At 46.2% G+C, this 28000-nt stretch overlaps 1 long non-coding RNA gene across 1 annotated transcript; it reads right to left on the bottom strand.

Moving 5' to 3' along the window:
- Nucleotides 1-3: 3 nt before the first annotated feature.
- Nucleotides 4-26800, bottom strand: LOC137856565 (uncharacterized). Its single transcript, XR_011096591.1, has 5 exons — nucleotides 26673-26800; nucleotides 24013-24174; nucleotides 21723-21840; nucleotides 19005-20890; nucleotides 4-5462 (listed from the first exon to the last, which is right to left on the bottom strand). It is a non-coding gene; the product is annotated as an uncharacterized lncRNA (long non-coding RNA).
- Between the last annotated feature and the right edge of the window lie 1200 nt (nucleotides 26801-28000).

Raw genomic sequence — 28000 nt, 5'->3', positions numbered from 1 at the left:
CTGTTAATGAACCGCAATTTATTTACACCTCAAACAAAGAGCATCCTCATTGCCCAAAAGTAGTTAAATTGCCCTCTTCCTAGTGAAATTTATTGCCATTTAAACATGCCAAAAGGCCATTCTGCTGGTCATTACGATAATCTATCATTTCTGCAACTGCTGGTATCCTGTTCTGTGGTCAAATTCAATCTGAGAAGGGTCAACAGAATTTTTCCAACAAATGCTTCCCTCTCACCTATCATCAATTTACTTTTGTCAACAAAAAGGGCATTACTACCGAATGAAACAGAAGATTCCCTTAGGACCTTTGGCGAACAGCAAGAGCTTCTCTGACGTTTTGCATTCTTTCTGCCTGCAGATGTGCCCATGCTAGCACCATGACGGCACTGAATGCATGAGCAGCAATTTTATAGCGTTGGGCTCCTCGTACTCAAGTGAACATTCATTTGCAACCTCCGTCAAGAGCTGAACAATATTTACAGCTTATCTGTAAAAAAAAATCTTCTATAAATATGTTTTTCAGTAGGCAATTATGATCGTGTTAAGGACTCCCATTTTCCCCACACTGCTCTTCTACTTGGCTTAGAAAAAGCGTGAGGACAATCGGAGTCCCTAACACACAGTTGAGGTGCAGAACAGCCACTGCACGCACCAGATAACAGCCGATGCTTCACTCAGCTTCTTCGGGCCAGTTCTGCTGCCCTGTACCTCTGTGTTGCTATTGCTCCAACTGGTGCCAGGGAGGCAACACGATGTACCCACTGCAGGTGGAAATTCAACAGCTGGGCAACTCATGATTCAGTTGAGAGCACAGCTCATTTTTGGCTAGGTTTCTGAAAATCCTAGGGAACAGTCCAATGATGTTTAATGAAAACACTAATAAAAGCCACCACGGTAACCTTAAATGATTTTTCATCTGCTAGTGTGAGGGAACAAACCCAAATGAAGTCAGTGAAACCACTCTGAGCCATCAGCATTCCTGCTGGGGAGCTAAGAGATCCCAGCGCTGCATCCTCTTCTTCTCAGTGCTGTTACACAATGATTAGGTATTTATTGCTAATAACGTGTACCCAATCTTTGCCACAAAGAGCTAATGGGCTAACTTTTCATGTACATATACAGAGAGAGAAATGAAAGGCAGGGAAGAGTACAATGACAGTGGATGCATAATTTGAAATCCACCAAAGCTTTTACCTCAGCAGTTTCCTTCTTGCAGGAGCTCCATAATGCCCTTGTTTTGCCGCAGCTGGTCCTGGCTGACAGGACAGTGTTCACACGCTGGCTCATATACCAGCTTAGTGAAGACTGTGCAACTCCTAACCAGTGGCCTGGAGAGCAGCTGAAAGCATTTCCTGGTGCAGGGAGGCAAGGAACAGCTGGATGCATTATGAATGGAGTAAGGGAAAGCACAAGTGACAAATATGAGCAAAGAAGAAAGAAACAAGCAAGGCCAAGAAGCATCCAAAGGCCACGAGCACCTGAAGTACTGCATTCAGTACTCAATCAGGAGTGAGTTTCACTGCGTTCTTCCCATCTTGGTCTTCTATAGTATAATCACTCACAAGAAACCCTGTTGGTGTTTGTCTCTTTCCAACTAAAATCAATGTGTCAATTCATTTCTATAACATTCCAGAGCCATATATTTTGATGAACTGCTGTACAAATTCAATGCAAAAGCCACTCTTCACATCCCCCCCAGACAGTCAAGGAACACACTTCTTTCTCTTCCAAAGCTAAAACAAAAACAACAAAACCAAACAAAACCTTTTCTGCATGCTCTGTCTCCCATATTGTCTTCCTGGCCAAAAGAACATGGGTTTTGCTTTGGAAAGCCCTAAGTGGTGTAGGGCATGATGTTTCCCAAAGGTAAAGTTTTCATGCGCTATCTCCAGAACATCATTGACATGAAGCCATGAAGCGCCCAAGCTAACATCCAGAGCAATTAATGCACGAGGGATGGTAAGGGCAGCAAGCTGAAATGCTATTACCAAGGTTTTTTTTTGTTTGTTTGTTTTTTTAACTGAAGAACCATCTGAACTTGGTCTACCTGTTTTCTTCATCAGATGACTTTCCTGCACGTGAAAACGTGATGATCAGATGCTACTTTTCAGGACCATCAGTTTGGATGACTGATGGCACTGCAGATTTGAAAATAATGAGACAGCTTAGCTTTCCTTTTTGTATAGGTCTCGACAGACAGATTCATTGAAAACAACATCCATGCTTAGAGCCAAAAATTCACTCAAATGGTCTTGTTTGAGCTTTGAAGCAAAACCCCCTTTCAAAGAAGTCTCCAAAATAATTGTGTCAAAGTTATAAAAATGCTAACAATTTATTCTGAGAAAATTAAATCCGCCGAAGTGAGACTGGGAAGTGTTAAACTTAACACACATAAAAGTACATAGCCTGGCTCACAGAGAGCTGGGACTTCTTGAGCTGGCTACAGTCCTCAGCATTCCCTCCTCTCTGATTTTTAATCGCTTGGTAACATTCAGAGTCTTCTTGTTGCAGAAAGATGATGAAAGCTGCTCCCCTCTTTGAGTATGATGCCAGAGAGGAGCCTGTGTCAGATTATAGACATTACCTTGTCTTGACTTTTAACAAAGATTTGGTCAGCAAAACAAAACAAAGGCATGGGAAGTGCTCCCCTGCTTCTTTGAAGATCCCATGGCTAGCCACTGTCCCCATGCTGGGGCAAACAGCCTGCAGGTGGGCATAGAAAAGATGTGGCAAGCAAAGCTGCATCTCCCCCAGCCCCAAGGCATCAGCCAACAGATCTGTATGAAGAGGTTGTAGCAGGAAAATAAAGGCCTGTTTTCCTTAGTACAGGCCAAATCCATATTATTTTGCACTCAAAGGGAAGCCAAGAACAGTGGATACCCTCAAGACATCCCTGCACAGGTATTATCCTTCAAAGCATCAGGAAAAGCCATGTGGACCTTCAGCTGCAGCTGCCACACCAACCACTATGTCTGCAAGTAACCGACCAAACAGGCTGTCTGCTAACACTGGGCCACTACATGAATCTTCCATGCCCCCACTGATGAGAGGTGGGCCAGGGCCAGCAGGACATAGAGCCCATACACTGATACTGTCGACCTTGCAGATGCACCAAGTGCCCTATCTCCCTTGCATGGGAAATAAGATGCAGGTCAGAGGACCAGGAACCCACAGTACTTCCAGGAGTCCCACCGCAAATCAAAATAATATACTGCTCCATTGTAGAAATCCACCACTGTAGCTTTCTGTGTCCATGTGGTGAAAAACTGGTACCAGTTGCTCCCCCCAGCGCTGTGGTGCCCCTCGCTCTGCCACTGGCCATCAGGGAGCCCTGACGAGGCTGCGCTGCTCCGCTGGACAGGGCTGCAGCTCCACAGAGGCTGGGATAGAGCCTGGCCAGTGGCTGCCTGAGGCTCACCTCTGCCACTGCTCTGCTGGGCCAGCTGCTTTGGGGACAAGGATAGCAACAGCATCAGTGCAACAGGCCAGGCACAGGACCCTTTTTGAGTTTGTGTTTATTTATTTATTTTTGTGAGTGCTAGTGCCTTTTTTTTTGTAGTTTATTTTTTGTTTTTAAATAGTTTTTCTACTCTTATCAGAAATATAACTTGGTTCTGGCTGGAGCTGCTCACCTAGATCTCTACTGCAGCAGTTTATATTGAATCTATAATGACAAATTTTGAAGGCTGAACTAACATGAAAGGCAGAAAATTAAATGATAAAAACTGAACATCAAGAATTGTCTCAGTCATACACAAAGACTTCTTCCCTGCTTGGCCTTGCATCAGACAGCAGGCATGAGATAAATTGTGAGAAGGGCCTGCACACCAGGACAAATTCTCAAGTAAGAGCACTTGATCCAGGCAGCTCTTTGCCTCATAGTAATGTTTCAGTATTTCCTTCTGCCATTGTTGAAGGTCTTTGTGATTGAATATGAATTTTGTTTTTCACACAGACCAGGTTTTGTTTTGTAGCTTACAAGTCAAGTGAGACTTAACGGTACACATCTGGCATCACCAAGTGTAGAATGAACGGGAACCTCCAAGTCGATCCTGAAACCGAGCACAGCGCCTGAGCAGGACAGAATAGATTGCATGGGAGGGGAAAAAGCTTACATAAACGCCAATAATTATAATAACTGGCAACACAGTTCAGAAAATCATATAGCCAATGACAACCTTCTCCAAAACTCATTGCAATCAGCTGAAAACATCCTTGTATGTTCAAGGGGAGAACAGCTACGACATGGAAGTAAGGCTTTGCCACAGTCACACAGATGGTGACAGCCTTTCAGTTTTAATCCATTGAGTATGATCACTGTTGCCAGATGATATCGTCTATTGACAATGGTTATTTTATGCAAGCCTGGTTGTTTGCCATAGTAATAAAAAGAGGGGGGAAAAATAAGGAAAACAAGTCATGGCTTTGTCATAATAAAATTTAAAGAGGCAATAATTCTAGCTCAGAGCCAATGGGGAAAACCCTGACTTAAGTCTCTCTGGTTAGCATCAAGTTGCCTGACTTGAAAAACAGTCAGACAAACCTACCATGTTTTACAGTAAAATACTGTCAATTATTCATCTATGTTTAATAGTGTAAAAGCATCACAAGAACGTGCTGTAGCACATCAACTGGGCAGGGCTAAACCCATTAAAAATATCCTGGATCGAAGTGACTGACAAATAGCATTATTCTTCATGAAAACCCCATGCCTCATGTTCTTTGTCACTGCTGTCTAGGCTGTGACAAACATCAGGCCTCAGGCAAGAAGGCACAAAACACTTTGTGTCATCAAAACATGAATCTGAGCTTTGCTTGACACTTCTCCAGTGAAGGACTGGGGCTGACAGCTTATGGCCACGCAGAATTATTGCTTGCCTAATGTTGAATAACGTAAGCCCTCACAAATCAAGTCTCACTTTCCAGGTACCGTAACAACTCACCGTGTAGCAATGTCTCTTCCAATGACTGCACGCTGAGCTAGAGAAGCCAGCACCAGCGCTGGGAAGTGCTTGGCATAACAACACATCTGATAGTGATCATATTAAATGCTTATTTTGTTTCTTCAGCAGACACCCAGCAGTTGCTGAGATCCTGACTTGCAGCCAGCCTTGCCAGCAGGCAAAGAACTGTCTGAAGCGGCACTTGGACAGTCAACCTCTGACAAGCTCTGCCTATTATTTTCCTATTCCTGAGCCAATAGCTGAGATCTTCAGCACAACTCCGCATGACACGGAGGGTTGTTACAATGCAAAAGATAGTATCTTCTGACCACCCCATAAAAATGCTCTGAGGTCCTGTGAAGCTGAAGAAGTGCAGGGCACACGTAGCAAGCTGAGGATTTGTGAGTCACCCTCCCATCAGTGGGTGTTGGCTGGGTTCAGCTTTTTGTTGGTGCTTCTCGTGGTGCATCGTGAAAGCATCTCTTTCACCCCCAAATGGATGGGTGAAGCCAAAGTTGCCTGTGGGTCAGAGGTCGTGGTGAGTTGCATTTAATTCCATCTGTACACTGTGCACACAGAAATGATCCAAGGCAGATTGCTGTACAAGATATAAAACTCTGTAAAAGCTTTTTTGCCTCCTTTCCTTCAGACTGCCATTTGTTTTCCTTTTAGTTATTTGGCAAGCTCTCACAGACATTTACCCCTAGATTCCTCGCTTAGCTTTTACCATTGCAGTTACAGTTTCGAAGCCAGTTTTTGAGACTCCATTCTGTCTCTACCTGAAAAGCAAGGGATAAGCTGCTTTTCTGGAGACATGTCTCTGCCCTGAGGCAGCCTGAACAGCTTTGCTGAGAGATGACGAGCAGAGAGACTTTAAAATGCTCAATGCAGCAAAAGAAAAATCTTACTTTGTTTTTCAAGCAAGTTGGTGACTGGACACTTGATTAGATGGACTGCCTGCTCTGGTCAAGTCAGACTATTTCTACAGTTTTGTCTTCCATCAGAACATCGGTCCAAGCTGAAATGCTACTTACAGAAAAGACAGGCCCAAGACAGCCCAGGGGAACTAAACTGGTGAGCACATCCCTCACCAGGTTCAGGAGCTCCTTTGTGGACGACTGCAATGCCAGTTCTCACCAGTGCCTGTCCTGCCTCACAAAGGTAATTAGCCAGTCCTTCTCCCAAGCAGAGCAACTGACTGTGCTACCATGTCTCAGCTTCCCTGTGCATACCTCTTAATAAAGAAGAAATAAAAAATTAAGGCACCAAGCGGTATCTAGAGTTTAAGAGGTCCAGATCCAGCTGACAAGCATTGGTGGAAGGGGACCGCTAACTAAAACTGAAGACGTTTCAAGCTCAGTTCTGAGCTCAGTGCCCTAGAAAATACTTTCTTTTTTTTTTTTTTTTCAAAGGTAATGTTGGACCAACATGTTAGGAAAACAGTTTTCAAAGAGTTTATTCTGCAACCCAGAGAACTTCCAGGGGAAGGTGAACAGTAGAGCTCTGAAGCTGAATAGTGGTGAGCAGGACTTCTCTACATGCAGAGGGCTTCCAAGCACAGTCGCACCTGGTAGAAAGCCTGGGCCTACCCGCAGGCACTGGACTGGGTTCTTCCCCGAACAGGGTAGACCCAGAGGCTGCTGGCCTGGCTCCTGCTTGCAGTTACGCCACCTTGCTGCTACCCTTCCGTTCCTGCCGCCTGACACCACCTGCAGCCATCTGAGAGCTCACATGAGACCCTGAGGTATCTGGCACTGCACCTCCATGGCCAGCACCACTCCTCTCCCACACTGAGCTGTGCTGCAGGGGCCGGCAGAATGAGCGGAGACAGACCCCTTACATGTCCACAAACACCCAGCAACTGCATGCACAAGTAACTGCTTTTCAATACACGCTTCTAGCTACTGCTGCTACCTAAAACTTGTATGCAGAGATAAACAGAACTGAGCAAAGACCCAGCACTGCTGTGGCTCTGCACCATGCACAGGCTGCCTGCAGGAGGTGGCTGCTGGTTCTGTCCCTGAGCATACAGCCTCACCCTGCCCGACACAGGCAACTGGACGCTCCAGGAAGCGGCTCCCACATGCCTGGTTTCCACCTCACATGTTCAGAGGACAGCAGACCTTCTCCTTTACACATTGCTTTGCAGAACCGGGCTTCACACAGCCACATGCTTGCCCATAGGGCTCAGGAGCCTTCTGCTGCCTATGCCCACAGTACTGCTGGGTCACTGCTGCACCACAGGATCGTCAGGCCTCCCCCCTGCTGCTCCTTCCTGGAACGCACGGACTTCAGAGATGCTGGACAACACTTGGCTCCTTTACCTAGGTGTGATCCAGGCATAGAATACTCATTATATCCCCTTAGAAAGGAAGTAGGCATGCTGCATGTCACAACAGCAAATGATCCTGTCTTTCTGCCAAGGCTGTTTGGGATTTTATTCCTCTTCCATATTATTCTTCCATTTATTACACTTCCATATTACTCTTGCACTACAGAGCAGATATTTTTCACTCTAAACAAAACAAAAATTTCTTTGAAGACTAACCACTGTTAAAAACAAAAGCACATCCTGGAAGCAACACTGCAAATTCACATTTGAACCCTGAAACTTTCCCGGGCTTCTCCCCAAAACCCACAAGCTGTTTTCTAACAAGACAACCTGCCAAACTCCACAAAAAAACACCTGCCTGAGGGCAGAGAAAGCACCCCTAACACCCTCCCCCCGCTCCCCCCCCCCCCCCCCCCCCCCCAAGCTTTAACTGACAGGTTTCCCTGTGCCATGTCCCCACTAGCAAGCTCAGCTCCCAGGCAGGCAACTGCAACCACCTACACCTTAATTCATGGTGTGCATATAGAAGTCAAAAATGACATACTGGAACATCTAAGTTTAGCAATTAACAGCCATACCTTATTTAGCTATCTTTTAATTAAGTTGAACCTACAAAATTAAATTACCTGTGCCAGAATGATTTCTGATTTCTTCATTCAGCTGTTACAAAGGAAGTTATGGTTTATAGGTTTGTTTAGATGTGTGTCTCTAAAACACAGTAATTACAGGAGTAGATGACCTGTATGACTACTCAACTTCATAAAACTTAATATTTTGTATACCTTGCTGCATATATACAGGCAAATGCTGGACCGAATGCTCCACCACTAAACACTTTGAACTTCTATGTACTTTAATAACGGCTACGTGGTTTCATTTTTTCTAATGTTATTTTGGCTTTGCAGATCCATCTCCCAACACTGTGGCAGTACTCATTTCCTGCAAGACCTCTTTTGAAAGCTGCCAGAGCGGTACATACGGGAGTCTATTAGAAGAAAGGCTGTTTAACAGGACAAGGTCACCATCAGCAGCCCTGTCCCCACCTCAAGGAGGAAGCAGTTTTATGGCTTCCAACTCAAGAGTTTCTGCAAAATGACAAAGTGACTGCCAGCATGTGATGTCCTTGGCAGTGACCAACGTGGCTGATTCCACTCTGTTCAGACACTTTTATAAACCAAAGTGAGGATACCTGGCCAAATTAAAGCTTGCATCCAACATGATTGCTTTGGGCTCTATTTCCAATTGTGTTTGATACACCACCCCCAAGGTCTGAACCTGCCAGTCTTGCACAGGCGTGCAGGAGATGACAATCCCACTGAATGAGTTTTAACATCATCATCTTGCCCACACTGTGCTTAGTGCAATGCTGCAGGTGTGTGACAGAGGGGAGAAAAGACCTGGTGAGCACATCACCCTGGTAGTCATGTGGCTTTGGGCCAATGTCCCCTGGGACAAGAAGCACAGAAGATGAAGTGGAAGGAAGATGGGGTAAGGCTGTCGACAAATACTGACATTGACCTGCACCCCTTTTCTGAGTACTACCCACAGTTCTCAGAAGAGAGCATAAAGCTGTGCTTGCATTGCTAATAAATGGCAGCCAAACGCGACAGTCATCTCAGCATTTTTCTATGCAGAAAGGGCCATGCCTTCTGAGCAAAGCAGCAGGCTGCCCTCAACAGAAAACCCTGTTTATCACTTGGAGATGCAATAAAAATAACGAATGCCCAGGGTAAACTTAATTCACTGTGCTACTTAGTATTTGAAATACATAAATATGTCAAGCAAAAGACCTCTAATAGACCCTTTTATCCTGGTAATAGGGTACATATAATTTTCCTCTCATTAGTACAAAAACTACCTAGGGAACTATCGGCCCATCCTTCATCCATTTAATCTGCATTAGTTTACTTTTACCTTGTGTTTAATCTGCTTTCCCTCAAGGTATTTTGAATAAATCAATAGAAATACATGATTGTTTAATGATTTTTAGAAGAGCTCCCTTCGACCACAGCTGCATGATTTAGAATGACTAATTCCACTTTTTACAATTGATCCCGCCGCACACGGCCCATCCATTCCTGCCACGCCAGGCTGGGGGGACCAGCAGCTCTGCTCAGGGATGTCTCAAAGGGTCTTGGGCCACCGATGCACCCATCGGGCTGCAGGGGGCTGCTGGTGGGGCTGCACCACACCACCCACACACAGACGAGCACATGCCCACGGGCACTGCTCATCCCACTGTGCCTTCTTTGCCCTGTCTCATCTGCTCCTCATACCGGGGTTTTAATAAGGAAGATGACACCCCTTAGAGGAATAAGGAATGAGGCTGACAACTGTTGGTAGCTCCCTAACGCAGCCCAGCCCTTTACCCAACCACCCCTCATGTACTCATGGACTTGGGGCGCACGGCAGTGCCTTGCTCTTTGAAGCACTCCAAGGTGACAGTGGGTTTCACACGACGTGCTGTCTGGGTGCTGCAGGAGCGACTCCCGACACCAGGATCCTGGCCATGGGTACAAGTACACGTGCTGAGCCTTGGAGTGCAACAAGAACTTGCCTGATGACAGACACAAAGCCCTCCTGTTTTCAGGTGCAAAGGTCCCAGTCACTTCTCATTTCCATCTCTTGTTTACCTCGAAGTCATTTGCAGCAGTGTGAATAGACTGGTGAAGAAAACCATCACTGCGAAGTGCTGTTAGAACCTATGCTCCTCAATGGCTCCTCAATGACAGAAACAGCTCCTCAATGGCAGAAACGTGCAGAGCTGTCACCTCTCTGGTCCCCAGCGCTACCTTTATACATGCAAGACCACACCTCCTTCAGAGAATTCACAAGATGCTCAAGCCCCCAGAGCCTCTCCATCTTGACCCTCTTTTACAATACCGGTGGGTTCTGGATCAGGCTGTACATAAAATTCATCTGTCCTCCTAACACTAAGTTCATCTTATTTCAATGTTAGTAAGCTGCACGAGATATGAACACATTGGCAAGCAGAGCAGCACTATATCAACCCTCCAGCCTGACAGTACTACGCTGCTCAAGGAAAAAATATTGACAGTTCGCTTCAATAAGTCAGAAATCTTCTTTGATTGGGATGCTGACAGTGATCGAGACAGGCTGTGTAAGACTCCTTACAAAGAGCCAAGCTACAGAAGATGTTACAGTTTATGGTGAATAATCTATTTCTCCAGGGTTTTTAAGTTGACTGCAGTCCAACAAAGACTGTCACAGCTTGCCGCTGAGCACTGGCCGAGCATTTATTATTTATTCTATGCTCGGCTTGCTTAATCCATTCCCAAAGCTCTTTACAAGATGATAAGGACTTTTGGAGATACAAAGAGCTCTCATGTAAAGATCAGAAAGGGATAATGCTAGGGAAGCTGGCAATGCCCAGGGGTTCATGAAGAGCCACTAACAGCCCGCACGGGAAGAGCCTGCTGCATGCACCCGAGGAGCATCCTTGGGGTATGGACACAGCAGGAGCACAGGTGCCTGTGCCTGGAACCCTGGGGCTGGGGCTGCCAGGAGCTGCTTGGTGTGGTGGCCCCTGGGGTCAGCCACCCCCGGGCAAGATAACATGAATATTCTGAGCTGCTGCAAGTCATGAGCCTATGCAGGTATCTCCATTTACATTCAAAGGCAGAGGGAATGGAGGGAATTTTCTTCTTACTGCTAGAGTAATGAACTAACACCACGTATGCCTTGTGTTTACAGGTACACACAGCTTCTTGGCTGTTGCTGCACATTACATCAACCACCTTGGAGTGCCTTTTTTTTTCCCCTAAGCTTTCATGTAAGTAAAACATTTACTTTTTACTGGTTGACCAAATGATAAAAGCCTGTTTCTATCAGTAGACCAGACTGAGCTGCAGTTGGGAAGAAAGAAGGCACTGTCAGAGAAGGCTGTAATCACAAGCTGAAAGGTAAAGGATGGTTTTGTTTCATTGCCTCCCTTCTTTTATCCTGCCTTCTAGTGATTCACTGCATTTTTCCCAGCCTCACTGGGTTAATATCCCTTCCCATCTTGTTATTTACCATGACCTCAATGTCCACATGGCTCTGTTCAGCACACCCTTGTGATACAGCCAGGCCACCAGCAGGCTGTCACCCTCTGGGCAGGATGCTGAGCCTCAGGCTCCTCTCAGTTTTAGCACGCTTCAAACCTCCACCGAAGTCTGACCAACTTACTTTCAGAAAGTTCATCTGATCAAGTCTGCAGTAAAATGCATGCCATATAAATGATTTCCCTGCTTCCCTCTTCTAGTGTTCACTGCCACTTCACCAGACTGTTTCCATGTTTCTTGTCTGCACTGTGAGGTGACAGTTTCACAGGTTGTCTCATTACCATCACAATTCCTTTTTAATCATAAAATACCAGCCAAGGAGGTCCTGCTTCCTTAGGAAGGGCAGAAACACCAGACTAGAGCAGCGTGCACTGCCTTTAGAGCAGCAGGCTCTCCCCAGACACCTGACATGCACAGCACTAACACCTGCTTGCCATCAGCCATGAGCTGCCAGCACAGGTCACAGCTGTGCAGCCTCACACCTCCAAGGCTGCTCTTCAGCACTTTATGGATCTGTCCCCAACACCAGTCCCTAAACAGAAGCTGCAAAGTTCTCCTGCAGATCTAGGCATTTAATCATACCTAGCAGGTGGATCTGTCAAGCTTTTAGCGCAATACACTTACACCCCTGAGTCAATAGCATGACAGAGGGACTTCGACTCCATCTCCAGGATTGCAAATCCCTAGGCTGTATGTTTTCTCTTACTCTGCCAGCTCTTAGGAGCAGGGCTTATCATGGCTATGTGTGTGGGCAGTGAAGGCAGTACTGGTGCCATGAAGACGCAAGCAAATATTAATACCTCCACAGACCAAGTCTGCATTCCCACAGGAGGGGCTCGAGGTGTTTGTGCTGGAATTGACATGACCGATGCAGCATTCATGTCTTCCACCTAACATAACCTTGTGGCAAGCCCTGAAGGAGCAGATCAACTAGTTTCTCTGCTCATTTACTGCATCACTGGTCACTTTTACTACTGAGTAAAAGTGCCCCAAATATTGCCAGTTTGAAAGGCTCATGGTTAAGCCCTATTGTTTTTGAAGTGGTAAAGCGTGCCAGAAAACCAGAAACAGAAGCCTGCACTTGTTATTTGCATTTGTGAGCAGTGAAACTAGCCTGCAAGCATCACACCGGGTAGATGCAAGATCTCTTAGCTGACTTTAGAGATGATCCAACACAGATCAGGACCATTATTTATCTCCACGTATTTCTTTAATAGACAAAACCTGGTGCAGAGATGTCTACACTTGCACTGAGATGCTCTTTTGGGATGCCTAGCTGGATGGGCTAAACATCAGTCTGACTAATCTGCCTTAGAGCAAGCTCAGCCTCTAATTAAGTATAAAGTTTAATGCTTTTACTAACATACCCTAATGCCTACACCTCTGTCTACCAGAAGCACGTCTCTACCAGCAAACTTCTAAAAAATTTTGAGAACTGAGTTCTTGTCAAGTGTTCTATGATTTGCAAACATAAGTTTCCAAAAAATCCCACTGTGTTCTTACACATTTCTTTCTACGTGGGTTTTGCAGGAGCTGGGCTGGGTGCAGGATGAGGCCCTCCTAGACCACTGTCACTTCCTGGCCTCTAAAACACTCAAGCCTCCACAAAGCTAGGATTATGATCAACTGTGGCTCCCAAGTCTCCCGTGAGTAATTTCTAAACGTGCAAAGACTGGAAACCAGCATTCATAAACAATTGCTTTAGAGCCCTTTTCAACTACAGCAACAGATTTTTTTTCCTACTCACCCCAAGATACACAGATAACCTCGTTCTTCACAGGATACCGGAAGCAACCCTTCTGACCTGACAGTAGGACAAAAGGAGTATTCAACTGTGATCTGGGCCAGCAAGACATTTCATGATATTCCCAACTACTGCAAAAAATACTAAGGGAGCCAGCACCCTAAGTCAACACCTTGCTTCAGGGTAACACATCAATGGCATGCAAAATAAGGTGCTGTACTCCTGGGCACTGCCTTCCTCATCCCAGGAACCATTAATCCTATTAATTGCATATAAAAAGTCTGGTAGCAATCCTACAAATGAGTAAACACGGAGATAAAAGTGTAATTGTACCAGCACAGCAAATTGGATTCAGGCCCTCATTGAACATTCCTGTTTCATTTCAGCAATTTTATTATCACTGTTACTGGAACAAATTACTTTATTAAACAGAAAGGGCTTTTGTAAAAGAATTTCTTCTTGTGGGCAATATCATGAAGCTCTGTAACACAAAACCTGCAATTACACTTGTCAGGGGATTTCTTTAAGCAATTCAGCTAATGGCTTATGAACATTTGAGTCTTACCCAGCATTCAGGCCTTCCCTCTGCTATATAGATACGTTTTGTCAGCACACAAACATGCTTTTAGTGAAATGAAAGCTTTGTGCAGCAACTTGGTTGAAATTCTGCAACAGGCAGGAAGACTTGGGGCAGGTTTACAGGTGGGATAAGGAGATGAGGCAGAACACGCTATTTGCATCACGAACGTGTAAGGACACTGACACAGCAACAGAGACACAGATATCTGGAGCAATCAAGACAAGCCCCACTGCAAGGGGGAGTGGCATAGAAAAATGACTGCTGCTGCACCCATCAAGCACTGTGCCAAGCAAGTCTCCAGCTCCTGATGATTTCAGATCAAGATGGAAAGACAAGCCAGAGGTAGAAGATGTTTCAATCAAAGACAAGCTATCAGGCTCACTGCAGAAGCTGCTGGATGACACTCCATGGCCAGGTACTCTGAGAAGGCCTGTTTGGATGCAATTCTGTAAGCTACACCATTTATTACATGTAGTAGTTGGAAGTCTGCTGCCCTAACCAAGCATGCTTGGACAAAGGACTGCAGGACCAATCAAAGAGAAGCATCCTATAAATAAACATATCAAAAAGTTATTTTAATAAAAGTTGGAAGAAGAGCTTCAAGGACAGAAACAAATTTCCAAATAACACCAACACTCAGAGGTGCTGCGGTCTACCTTTGCACAGGCTACGAGGAGGCTGCCACCTCTGAGAATTAAGGCTGGGGTGCCTCATTTGCACCATGGCTTTGACAAGGTCAGGCAATCATGCTGTCAGTTGTTTGTGGTGAGATATCGGGTGACGTTTTCCATCTGTTCTGCAGTTACCCTCCTCCTCTCAGGTTCTTCCCCATGGTTCCATGAAAGGATTGGCCATGACTTAACTACTGTTATGCAGAACAGGTAAAGAACAGAAAAATTTAACTTCCAAGCTTAATATGACACCAAAAGTAACAAAACCAAGCCCAACTTCAAGAATCTCTTCTACCTGAGAGTTAAGGCAACTACACCAATTCCCAGGTGGCTGGGACCAAGCGAGTGTGAAACTATGTCAGACACCTATCCTTCATTGTGCTTGCATCTGGGTTTGTCTTTTGTGCACACTATGGAGTAAGAAGTTCAGGAGAGTTGATCCAAATCCTCACATTCTCATTCTCCACGTACATAGGCTACTAGGAGTCAATAGCAGGGCCCACCCAGACTCACGGGAACTTCAGCAGGGAGATCTGTGCACAGCTCCATTCAGGCCTGGCATCCCCTGCCTATTCTTAAGCTGTTTAATTCCCAAGGCAAACTGTTTTGGAGTCATCTTGGCCCCCACCTCCCTTCCTTACACACAAACAGCTCTTCAAAAAGGGAGGCCTGTGCTGGCCCTGTTTACTTAGAGCACAAACATATTCAAGGCAGTGATGTCAGATTAAAGGAAGAAAGGGGAGCGAAATCAAAGCCTCTAAACTGCACATAAAAGACAATCACTGGCAACCAATCTGTTCTACTTCCAACTCTTTGCACTTCATGAATAAAGGTCAAGCTGGTATTGGCACCCAAATGTTAATGTTCTTATAAGGGTTTAAGCTGCTTTAACAGCTGAATAAGTGAGAGCGATGCGCAGGGCCACACCTCGCCGTCCCCACAGACAGAGCTCTGCAGCGAGACCCGACCGTATAGCATTGCTTACCGACTGCACTAAGGACACTTGCAGATCAAGCACCCCTTATCCTTGTTTTCCATCAGCTCTGCCTGCCGACTGCTGTTACATGTTCATCCTTTTTGTTGTGCAGGGCTTGCCAGGCTCCTTTTGGGTTCTGTGGCTGTGGTCTGCAGGACATGAGCTGACACGTGCCATTACACCCCAGCCCAACTGGGGAGGACTCCTTTCACCTTCCCTCTTTTAAGAAAGATGCGCTTGTTTTTGATCACTTTTTTTTTGTCCCACCATTTAAGGATAAGATGGCACAACTACCTACTCCCCTGTTCTACAGCAAAAAGTTATGGGCTGAACAGAAGCCAGACCTTATCCCCGTTTTCTTTCATGGCCCAGGATCCAGCCCTCTGTAAACATGTAAGTTAACCAAGCTCTCGCTTTTGCAGCCTTTCCCTAACTGTACTCCAAGTACCACCTCCCAGAAGGAGCTAGCTATTCAATTACCTCACCTAACTCTCCAGGAGGCAGCAAAGACCCAACAATGTCCATGCTTCTAAACAGCCAGCACGCTCAAAAAGCCCCACACTGACTCAAAATACCAGCTGCAAGCACCAGGCACTGCACAAAAGAAAAGAAATTTTGAAAGAAAAGAAAAGGGAAAAAAAAGAGTCAATATTTGGGATGGGTTTTCATAAAGTCAGGACAAGTGCACTGCAGAATTAATTCATGTCTGGCATTTACAAACAGTAACTTGATCTTTTAGCTGGTGCCCTTGCCAAGTCGAGCAGTTTTTAAAAATTAAATTTCTGTAAAGGTGAATTTAGTGCTAATGAAATTGAAAGACCAGTCGTAGTAGCTTGAGCACGGCAGTGGCCTGGCAGGCTCTGCAGGGCTGCCCATGCCTGCTGGCATGGGCGCCCTGGGAGCCCCCCCGGTCAATGCCATGAAGGGGCAGGAGCTCTGCCAGCCCCCAGCCCTCTGGCACACTGACCCACTCGGCTGAGGGCAACATGGGCCACAGTGCTGGTGACACAGGCAGGCCTCTGCCGCCAGCACTGCCAATGGGCCCCTTCAGTACAGCCCCTAGTGCCTCTTCATGGAGCTGGATTGGGTTCTGAGGCAGCAGCCTTCCCTGAACGCCTGTGTTCCTGTTCCTCCACCTGGATGCTTACAGGAACCCAATCCTCACTGCGGGTTCTCTCCTCCTGCCTCTTCCTCGCACAAACACAGATGAGCCTCCAAGCCACGCTTTTTGCCTGTTGAACTTGTTTTCCACATCATTAAGTACAATTACCTACCTAGCAAGGGGATTAAAAAGCAAGCTCCAGCTCAGACTCTCCGAAGGGCCAAGCAGAGCATAATTTCCATATCCTGGCCGCTTTTTCTCTGCAGACGCAGGAGGGCAAACCCACCAAGGAGCGCGATAAACAAAGAGCCAGCAGGAGCAAGGAGCAGCAGTGAAAAGTGCACACACAGTTTGAGCCCAAATTCCTCCCCGATCAGCCCGAGTTACCCAGCAGCGCCCAGCAGGCCCGGACCAGGGCTCTGCTGTGAACCCCCCCCCGGAGTGAGGGGTGGGAGGAAGCCCCATGCCTGGCTCCTGCAGCCACACACGCGCCCCCCCCCCCCCCCCCAGCGTTGGCCCTTGAAACGAAAAACGTCGCAACGCATTTTTGTCTTGTGGGGCTGCCTAAGCGCCTCTAGACCCCCAGCATTTACCCAATTAAACTAATTGAAGGAGCCTCCAAAGCCACATCTGTAGGCTGACGTCTGTCCCTGCCTTTCGCTTTCGGCTGGGGGAAACTGTTCTTCATCCCATTGATCCCCGAATAGTCACGCCTGTCAGGAAGCCACATCAACCATTATCATTCTAATTTTACTGCCTTTCTTGGTCCCTAATCTAATTTGCAATGATGCTTAAGCATTTCGCAAGGCCATAGCACTTTCTTCAGAATTTCAACAAGAGCATTAAACCCTCAATTTACATTAATGAAGTCCACATTTAATTAGGGGAGAGGGTAAATGGAGGGCTCTTCAAGAGCAGTTTTCGTGATGCGATAGGCACTCAGAGAACAGAGATGTACCTGATAAAAGACTCCCTCACCCAGGCCTGCCTCCCACTGCTACCCCTGTGCCCCAGCCCGGTGCTCACTGCCCCAGGCCACCCGCAGGGAGCAGGGTGTGCCAGCAGGAGCACCCCCGGAGCAGGGCAGGGGGCACCACCTCTGGTATCAGGCAGGGAAGGGGACACGAGCACTGCCTGATCCTGCACATACCTGGGGCGGCAGCGAGTGAGATCTGTGGTCAGCAAACCCCATGCTTTTACACACAACCGTGTGCACAGCCGCGGCCCCACACACCCACAAGGTTTGTGCAGAGCCCTCTGCTGGGGCTTTACCCCTGAGGGGCACCCAAGCACTCTCAGACCTCAGCTCCATGGGGCAGGGACTCCCTCTCTCCCAACATTTTCCCTGTAACTGAAGCCAACCAGGCTCCACACCCAACATCAATATCCACGTTACAAGGCCACTTATGACGCAATACACCGCTACAGAACACTGCTCTGGGCATGCCACTCCTCTGCATACTCAGGACCCCTGTGAGCAGCACAGCATCCTAGCTTCCCTGTGCAGTGAGGGCCATGCTACAGAGGGACAGAGGATGTGCCCTCTTCCCTTCCAGATGAAGGGGAGTCTACTTTTCCACCCAGTTATGCTCCTTGCAAAAAGTGCAGCTGGCAAAAGACGGGATGCTAAGATGCTGAAGTGCCAAGACTTACTTGTGTAACCTTCGCCTGCTGTACAGCCCTACTAGTGGGTGTTACTCGTGGGTTATATGGGTCCATTTAATGCACTTCTCATTCCCATACCACTCCCAAGAGGAAACGGAAGGCACACTCCAGTATTAGAGGGGACTTGGGTGAAAACATGCTTTGAAAAAGGCAGTGCTCTCTGAACAATTTATCAAGACTGCAAAACGTGATGAAGGGGAAGAAGAGCAAAGACTATGCTTAGACAACATAAATGCACCACACAAAACCTGCTACAAGAGAGAGGATCATGAAACAATCCCCAAACTTCTGACAGAAATGTTGTCAGGTGAACAGCAGGAGGAAAAAGGTAACACAAGAACAGAGAGAGAGAGAGATGTTGCTTTACAAGGGGAGGACTCTGAGAAGTAAAATAGAGGAAGTGATTTAGCAATGAGCAGCTGACAGAGTGGGAGCTGAGTGATTTCTAACAGCAGAGCAGCAGGAGACAAGCCTTAAGAAGGCAAGGATGAGGGTGAGGGTGAAGAGGTTAAGCAGCAGAGAATGAAGACATGAGAGAAATGTGAGAGCAATGCATCGCAATTATATGTGGGCTGTTATGTCAGCTGAGACGCTTGGGGAAACTCAATGCTCGCAGCCATCCCGACATAAACAAGTTGATCAGTGCTACAGACCACCACATGGAATGAAGACCCTGGCCCCAGGGCTCACCTGGGGACGGTGGGGCAAAGCAGCACAGAGTTTTGTGTCCTCACCCCTGAGCTTGCAGAGGAGTCCATCAACCCCACTCCCCCACCCACAGCCACTTCAGCTCCTGCTCAGATAGCAAAAAGCAGGTTGTGCTGCACACAATGGGCACAAGCCATCAGAAGATGGGCTGGAAGAGCCCACATATGACCAATTCACGCTCTATTGGTAGTGCCACCCCCCACGTCCACCCCCACTTACAGTTTGTTATCTTGCTGGGAGAAGAAAGCCAGAGCAGGGCCACCTCTATTAGAGGAGCCCCACCAAAGCTGGAGACTCCAACCCAGGTCCCCTGCAGGCCAGTCAGCCCCCAAAGCTGGATTCCCAAAAGGACCACAGGACTTGGAGAGCCTCACTCCCTAAGGTCCTCACCATAACACCCAAACCCTGCTAAGGCGGGGAGCACTGCTGAAATAATCTCCTGGAGAAGCCAGGCAGGCCAGGTACCTGTGATGAACAGGTGGGCAGCACCTGCCCCCAGCTGTGGCCCCTTGCTGGTCTATCAGCTCACCACAAGCACCAGCTGGGTGGTTGCTGGCATGGAGGCCACTGCCCCACCTTTGCTTGCCCAAATGTCACCTGCAGGTCAAGTCACTGCTCTTCTGGAAGAGAGAAGGCAGGGCAGGGCAGGCCAGGGCAGGCCAGGGCAGGGGAAGCATCTGGGAGAACAGACAAGGCTGAATGCTGCTGTGAGCCTGCTGTGGGATGGTGATGCAGCACAGCAGTTTCTGGCTTATGTTGCCAGGGAAAATATCACTTTTCAGGCTTGGGGGACACAGGTCTTCTGCTACAGGATCTTACAATGTAACACTTGGCCAGCAGATCTGGATTTGGTTCATGGACTACTGCTATTGCTTTTTAAATATGAAAGCAACAGTGGGTTCTCCTTTCCAAGAGTTTATCATAAGCCCAACTGCAGAGTGAGGGCCATTTAAACTGTCTTCTGGTTTGTTGACTCGTGTGTTTTCCTCTGCAAAAGGTAAGCACTTTCCCAGTTAATAGGATAAAGCAAAATACTTGCTTAAATTCTGATGCCCCTGTGCATGGAGGTGTTATAAAAACTAGAGGACATGTGACACAGACCAAGTGGATATGGATAATGTAAGTAAAACTGAGACCTCATGCTGCTATTGCCTTCTTTCTCGGAGTTGCTCTGCTTTCTTATGCCCAGCCATTGTCCGGCCCTCTGTGGGTGCTGGACAGAAGGTCTGGGTTTGGGCTGCCTGGCCCGACAGCACTGCATATGAGACCTCCCCAGGTGAGACCCAACAGAGTGCTCCTGCCTGGCCCCTGGGGCAGCCAGAGCTGTGGGCAGCAGTGGCTACACTCACCTCAGCTCCTTTCTCAGAGCTGGGATGAAAAGCAGGGCTAAATATTTCTGCTGCTAAGTTTCACTGTCATTGCTGGTCTGTGACCCAGAGGCAGACTGCTGTTCACAAGGCATGGCTGAGCACTTGGAGGCTGTCAGCATCCACCAGTGCAGCTACGTATGGCATCAGCCACCTCTCCTGGCACTGTATCTGCACCCAAGCAACACAGAAATGCTGTCCGCTAGTGCCTGACTCTGCCAAGGTCTTTGTCGCCTGCATTCCTACTGCTTGCCATTGGAAATCTGCCTCACTGGTGGTGGGGGCTTGGCCCAAGAGCTGATGGAGCTTTTGCTTAACAAAGGACCATGGTATCGGGCCACGCTGCCCTCCATCTGTGCACACATTGTGCTGTCTGGGACAAGGACAGAGTTTTCTCACTGCTGCACAGCAAATATGCTGAAGTGGCTTTTATTCCCCTCTTACTTTGATTTCGTGGCACACAGATTGCTTTTTCCCAAAACTGCAAGCAAAAGATACAGTAATGTAAAAAATGTGGAACCTTTTCTCACTCCTTTTTTCCCCCAAACAGTCTAGAGGGATTTTTTCAGTTCACAGGAGAGGAATTTGGCCCAATTTCCTTGTAAATAAAATGCTGGATTGAAGACATATTTGTATCTCCAGTCACAAGTAGCACATGAGCAGTAGGATCACAGGGTTGATGCAGTATGGAATCCCATTTCTAAACAGAAGAGTAGCATCCAGCAGAGTTGTTGAAGCCTGGAGAAAAACAAACAAAGCATTAAGGTGGAATCAAGCAAGTTAACACAAAGCAAGAATACCAGAGCAATAACAAAAATAGTGAATTGCTTTACAAATGTCTAAACTTGGGAAACTGTTTAAACATCATTATTTCTTTTTAGTCAATCGTTCACAGAAAGTGTTAGCTGTTGTTTTTTGATGTCCATGTCAACTAGATCACATCTTAGATGGCAGCTGTGCTAATTCATCTGTGTCAGGAGACTGTCTGCTGAGATGATAGCAAGCTTCTTTCAGAATTACTACAGCTGTGCTAGTCTGACAGGAACCTCACCAGAAGTCCTCCAAAAGGGAGAAGGAACTACCAGAGTTTTGTAGCCTTAAAAAAAAGCCAACAGATATCTCTACCGACTAACTTCAAACACTTAAGAATCCATGGAGTTATTTTCCACGATATGTTTACAAAGTCTCTGGATGTTATACTAACGTGAGTGTGCCCTCCCAGCACACCAGGACACTTTTTGAAAGCTTAAGATCCTTTTATAGTTCTAATTGTCTCCAAAACACAATATCCACTTCATATAGGTTTGACCTTATTTTTTGACCACAGCATGTTTATTTAGTAGAGGACCACACACAATACATTTCAGATGGCTTTGCCTCATTTTGGCAAATTAGTAGAAGGAGGAAGCATGCAAGTTATCCATAAGCTGCCAATTACAGAAAGTTACCTGAAAACTACTGGGCTTTTAGAAATGCCCGCTTCCCACTGTCGGTAGGAGTGCAGGAGCTGCTGGCCTCTGGTAGTGTCTTTATAAACCTTGCAGATCTGAAACCCCTCCTATAAATTTACCTTGTGACCTGAGGTTAACCACACACTTGAAACACCGTTTCAGGAATCTGATGGTCCTGTTTCAGTGGCTTCCAGAACGGGGTGGGTTTCTGCAGATTAACGGAAGGCTGCTTAAGCTCTGCAAGGTGCCAAAATCAAAGTAATAATGAAACGGAGCATTTGCAGACTTCGTATGGCCGGGCATAATTCAAGTGCTTACCAGTCAGGGGGTAGATGATACACTGATAGCATTTATGACTGCTAACTGAACCAGCGTCGAAAATAACTGTAGCTTAAAGTCTGGAAGCGAAATAGCTGCAAGGCCTGCAGTTGGGTACCTGAGAAGTGACCCATCTTTTTAGCATCTTAATATGGTATACTGGGGAGCAAAAGTGGATATTTGAATTGTCTGGCTCTCATTTGCCCCTGCTAGGTCCCTCATTTCTCCCCACTGAATTTGCAGAGGACATGTTGCTGAATCAGCCAGCTGAGGATGAAGACTTCCCTGGGAGGGCAGACCAGTGCTCGGCCCCGTGCGGCCACTAGCACTTCAGGCAGTGACAATGATTTGGGCTGTGTCTGCCATGCTCACAAAGAGGCGTCTGAATTTTTAGTGTGTTTTCCCAGTGGTGTGATGTTGGGCCATGTTCTCTTTTGTGTATGTTGCACTGATGAAGAATCTCAGTTCTGTCATATGGCCATCTCCCTTTCCACTTCTATAAAAGATAGCAGGGCTAACACCTTTAAATGCTATCCAGCATTAAAAAGTTAGGCTATAAAAGGGAAGAGGAAGGATTGGGTTAGGTCTGGCAGCTTTGACAAGCCTTGAAGCAGATGCTTTTTCTATCTTCTGTCCCTAATACTGCTCCAAAACAACTGCATAGGAGAAAGCAGGTGCCAGTGAGAGTGGGACCATCCCATCTGTAGGAAATCTCCGTCTGTTTTATATCCAAACTGCAGACATTCATCAGATTTCCCATCACTGCTTTGCCATTTACTTGCCCAGTGCTATGGAGGAGTGAACTCTAACGTGAATCTTTGCCTTTTAACACGGTGTAGGTGAATACAGCACCGTGTAGCTGTTAATGAGAGCACGTGTGATACTGCCCGTCAGCAGGCTGCCTGTGGAAATGAGACGTGTGTAATCACCAGAGAGGCATTCTACACATTCAGTCATAAATAATTAAGACTAACCTGCCTTCTCCAGCCCACTGAAAGAAGATAATGTCATTTGGCTCAGGTTTGGAGAGGTTTCATTTCCCTTTGGTACAGCTTCAAACAGCCTTATAAATACACGGCACTGAAACAATCACCTGAGGATAACTGCAGCAAACAAACGGGTTCTTACACCTGAGCCTCCCGGGCAGGGACTGCAATTAGTATCATGATCTGTGTGACAAAATATTATATACTAACAAATAGCGATTGCTCTCTGGGAAGGATGTGGATCAGGAGACAAAAGGAAAGGATGAATGAACTGAATCCTTTAACCGTGCAGAGAGGCAGTGGGAAGATAAGCACAGAAACACATTTAGGATGCAGTCCTCCAGGGAGGGTGTAATGGGTTTGTTAGCAGGAACGCACTCCCGTACAGCATGCTCCTGAAACCATTCAAAACTGGGTGCAACAGCATCTTTCAGTGCACAATTGTCTCCTGCAGCCACAGCCTCCTGATAACACGATTCCCAGTTCTAGCATGTCAGGAAAACATTTCTGAGCACACACCAGCATTTTTGAGCACGCATCTGTTACATGCTCCTGAAGCGCTGGTATTCTTCTAACATAACACAGGCATTTGTGAACATTTTTCCACAGCACAAGTGGGAAATGTGACCTTTTCGGGTACACATGCTCCACCATGCTGCACCCAGTCAAGAAATTCTAGTTATCCCAAGATACTGCTGTAACAGTTTGAAATGTAGTATTTTTGTAGATAACTATTTTCCTTTGCTTTCTTGTCCATGTTTATTTGCATATGCTGAACTCTCAACAAATTTACTTTTTTTGCTTTTTCCAATCATCTGTTCACAGCCATTTCTTGACTACAGTTTGTACAGCTTTATATGCATACAAGGCTATAAAGCATTCACTGTTAACCTTACGATGAAAGGCAATAGCAAACATTTTATTGCAGATATTAATATGAAATTATTTTTGTCTTTTGGTAAACTACAAAACTTTGTTCTTGTGCAGGTGCTTTCCCTGACTAACAAATAAAAGACAGATATCACACGGATGTGTGGCCTTATTGAAAGTCCACTACTGTGACTTGTAAGAGTGGAGTGGAGCAAACAAAATAGCTGATGTTTACCTGGATTCCTGAGATGAGGACGATGCCTGGTTTGGCTGCACAGCTGCAGTTCACATGTTTATTTCTGCTTATTTCCTCCTGCTTCCGCTTTTTGTTTCTCTTTCCTTCTCCTATTTTCTGTCTCTCTATGCTTCCCGTTTCAAGTCTTGTTTTGGGCAGGTGCTATGTGTGAAGGAGAGACAGCCTAATAGCAGGACTACATATTTGTCAATCATACACTCTTTCACTGAGCAGAACAACTGAAATATTAGAAACAAATTAATGATAACATTCACTGTTAGATCTCAAAGCTGGGGCTGTAATTATTGTTTCGTTGACTGAAAACCTAAAAAGCAGTAAAGGACAAAGTGATTTGACCTACACTTAATGCAGAGGATCAGTGGTAGAAATTTGAGTGCGGTGCTCAATGCATTGACGATTGTAGCTACCCTACAGCCCACTCTGACCCTAGACTGCTATTTACAATTTAAATACTGCTTAAAATGTCTCCCAGAAGTGTCAGTTTTGATGTAGTCACTTATTTTCAGGTGCTATGAATACACTCCTTGCTATCTTGCAGGGTTCTGAAGAAGAATTCAGCCTTGAGCTGCACCCACCAGCTACACTTCCTCTCAGTCATTCCTGCTTCCTCCTCACTCCACACAGTGCCTTGCATGTGCTCTTTCAGGAGCTCATCTCTGGCACTTTCCTCCTTTCGCTCGTTCCCTAGTATGTACAAATCTTGCTTATCCAAATATTCTTGTGTCTGCTTGTCCTGGTATTTTTGGTCTCTGCTAGCACAACCCCTTCCCTAGGGTTGATTTTTTCACAGTCAAGCTGAGTCCCATTCTGTGCTGCGCAAATTGCAACTACTTAAAGGATGAAAATGAAAAACACTTGTGCATGTGTTTTAAGGCTAAATTGCTGCAAAGTCCTCCAATAACACTGTAGCAGCTAAGAATCCCCAGAAGAGACAGTACAGTCTAAAATCATGTGAAGTATTTACTCTTGAGGGGAGATCCACCACATACTAAGCAAATTTGGAAATGGTTTTCCTTTCTCTCTTTCTGTTTTCATTTTTTCTTTCCTTTACAGTTGTCTAACACCAGGATGCTGTCTCTTCATCAACAATGCAGAGCAATGTATACATGTATATACATATATACATGTATATATAAAATAAAAGGAAGAGAGTCTATGCTGAGTTTTCAAGCTTCTTCACCTCCTTGTCTGTTTGAGATGCTGGTCCTGGTGTGGGATAAGCTGCCTCCGGGAGCACCTGCTTGCTATCATTTACTATTTCAGACTGGGCACTCCATCTGCAGGGAGCTCCACCACATCTACCCAAAGCAGCTGAAATCCTAGCAAAGATTCAAATTAGACTCTTCTTCCAGCTTTTGTCAGTAACTAGCAGGATTCAAATCAAACAAAACCTGTTTTAATCCTTGCAAGGTATGAATTTTAACCAGACACCTCACTAGCAACAAGGGAAATACTTTTTTTCGTGAAATCTACACACACCCCTGCTTCCACAGTTTAGCGTAATCTGAAGCAAGTTCATTCATTCGCTTTTGTCCTCACAGCCTTAGTGTAGAAAGAAAAAAAGTGTTCTATAGTCTGATGAAGGAGGGTGTTAAGGGGAAAATGAAGCTTGTGTGCTTTGTTCTGAAATAAAGAATTAGGAGTTTTCTGAAAACCCACTTATGAGAACAGTAGTAGCCTGAGAGCCAAGAGAGAGATACTATAAAGGGTGTCAGTCCACAGCCTAGAAATAATCTGTGACTCAAAAATAATTTGGTATGAGATTATTTTAATTTTGCTAAGTGTTCATTATTGGATTAGCATATTTATCCATTTCATATACACAGAAAATGTGCCTGAAGGAGTTCTGGAGCTGCTGTTACAAGACCCCCCCCCAAACCAACCAGAAACACTCTCCAAACCAAACCCTTTCTCTCCCTGTTCAGCCAAACACTGCTTATTTTTAGGCTTCTCTATTCACTTTTTTTAATACCTAGGCTTTCATTGGAGATCACAGAGTTGAATTTCAAATCTTGGATGCATCTGGGGAAGAGAAGAGAAAAAAAAAACGGCAAACACAGAGGGGCTGGCAGTTTGGGTGGTATTAAAAAAAAAAAAGTATTCAGGCAGAGTGTAGTGAGAATAGTGGTTTGAAAATACAACCCTAAAGGAAGAGTCTCTAGAGAGACAATGGGAAAGGAATAAATAAAAAGAAAGTTATAAATTCATCTATTTGCTCTTCCCTGACCCTTGCTTTTACTCCTCTTCACAGCAACTACCCTGGGAAAGGCACAATGCCTTCCCCTGTCACAATATTGAGAAAAATTGAAATGAGGAAGAAAGACCACCAGATGCTTTATTGTCTTAGGCGTTTCCACATAATTAGCTGGGAATAAAGGTCCTCTGCATGGTTTCATTGCGCTGAATGAACTTGGATATTGCTACACAGTAGTGTGTTTTATGATTCATGCTCTGTTATCCAGTGGCTTTTTGAAAACTGCCAGCTACTTTATCACTGACGGCCAAGCCCGGGCCTACAACTTAAAATGCAGCAATGCAAAGTTAACTGTGCATGACAGATGTCCATGAAATTGTTTAACACATGCACATGCACATACCACACACACACAAACACACACGCACACAAAGCTGTCTCTCACCCCCTGCTCTCTCTGTAGCTCTCGCTGCGAGGTCAATGTCGCTCCTAAATGCGAGTACGAGCAGTTACCGCAGAATATCCAGTAAGTGCCCAGTGGAGAGGGCAGGCTCCCTCCCACTAGGCCTGTGCCACCCAGCCCCAGCTGCTTCTCCGGGCTCCCCTCCCTTCCATGGCATTCCTGCTGACAAGAAATGTGAGGGGAGGGCCCAGGATTTTTAAGTTGTCCTCAAATCATTATCGGAGCCTGCAAGGCTTTGCATTAGCAGCAGTACTTCCACAGTAGAAATGCAAGGGGAATAACCTTCTTCCTTAACACCTTATGCCCATTTCCCACAGATTTCCTTGGCAGAGGTTCAGGCCGTGTTCCTCCTCCGAGGCCAGCCCTGGACCATGCCAACACGGTTGTGCCCTGTATGAAGTGGCCCAGGAGAAGCAGGCCGGGGCAGGAGCGAGCTTTTGGCTGGGGGAAGCGCAGTGCTGCAGGTACAGGGTATTCCCTGTGGGAAGCACAGGTTCACTCCAGCTTCCCGACCCACTTGTCAAGCACCGTGGCGTGAAGCAAGAGAGGGGCAGGCATATCCCTCTCCTTTCTTTGCCTTCCATGAACAGCTCTATTGATTGCGATTGGGTTATTAGCATGGGAAGGTGGTACCCAATGTGAATGGAAGTGACAGCAGCGAGCCAAAAGAAAGGGAACGGTGAATTGGCTCCCCCCAGAAAGAGAGGGGAGCAGTCCCCTGACCCTGCTTGGACTTACTTTGTATTCTGCAATGGACAAGCCCCTTCCCCAAGGTCTTCTGGCTGCTCCAGCAGGCGGGCTGGAAACCCTGAGAAACCCTGCAAGCGCTCAGCAAATGGAGGGGACACAACACAGGATCAATCTGTCAGATCACAAAAACCACCCATGACAAATGAAATGTGCAAAGAGAAATCCAGACCCAGGCACGAAACAGAGAGCCTTTTGCTGCCCATTTCCTTACATTGAAACAAGCACAAAATTCACTTCTGTTAACTTCACAGTATTTTGCAAGGGAAGTAATAATACCGCTATGGGGGATATCAGGCCAACTTCTCAGCCCTTGGGCAGGAATGCTTCTGTTTTCACAGAGGTGGCCCAACTTATCCTTCTTAGAGATTTGGGTTTGTGCCTAGCACTTGGTCAGCAAACTAAATCCAAGCCCAAACTGAAGAGGATACTCACAATTCCTAACAGACCTCAGGGTAAATTCTAATCACAGAATCATCTAGGTTGGAAGAGACCTCCAAGATCACCTAGTCCAACCAATGACCTAACACTAACAAGTCCTCCACTAAACCACATCACTAAGC

This window comes from Anas acuta, chromosome 4 (assembly GCF_963932015.1).
Source record: "Anas acuta chromosome 4, bAnaAcu1.1, whole genome shotgun sequence".
In the NCBI taxonomy this organism is placed as follows: domain Eukaryota; kingdom Metazoa; phylum Chordata; class Aves; order Anseriformes; family Anatidae; genus Anas; species Anas acuta.
This window is presented reverse-complemented; position numbering and strand designations above follow the sequence as displayed.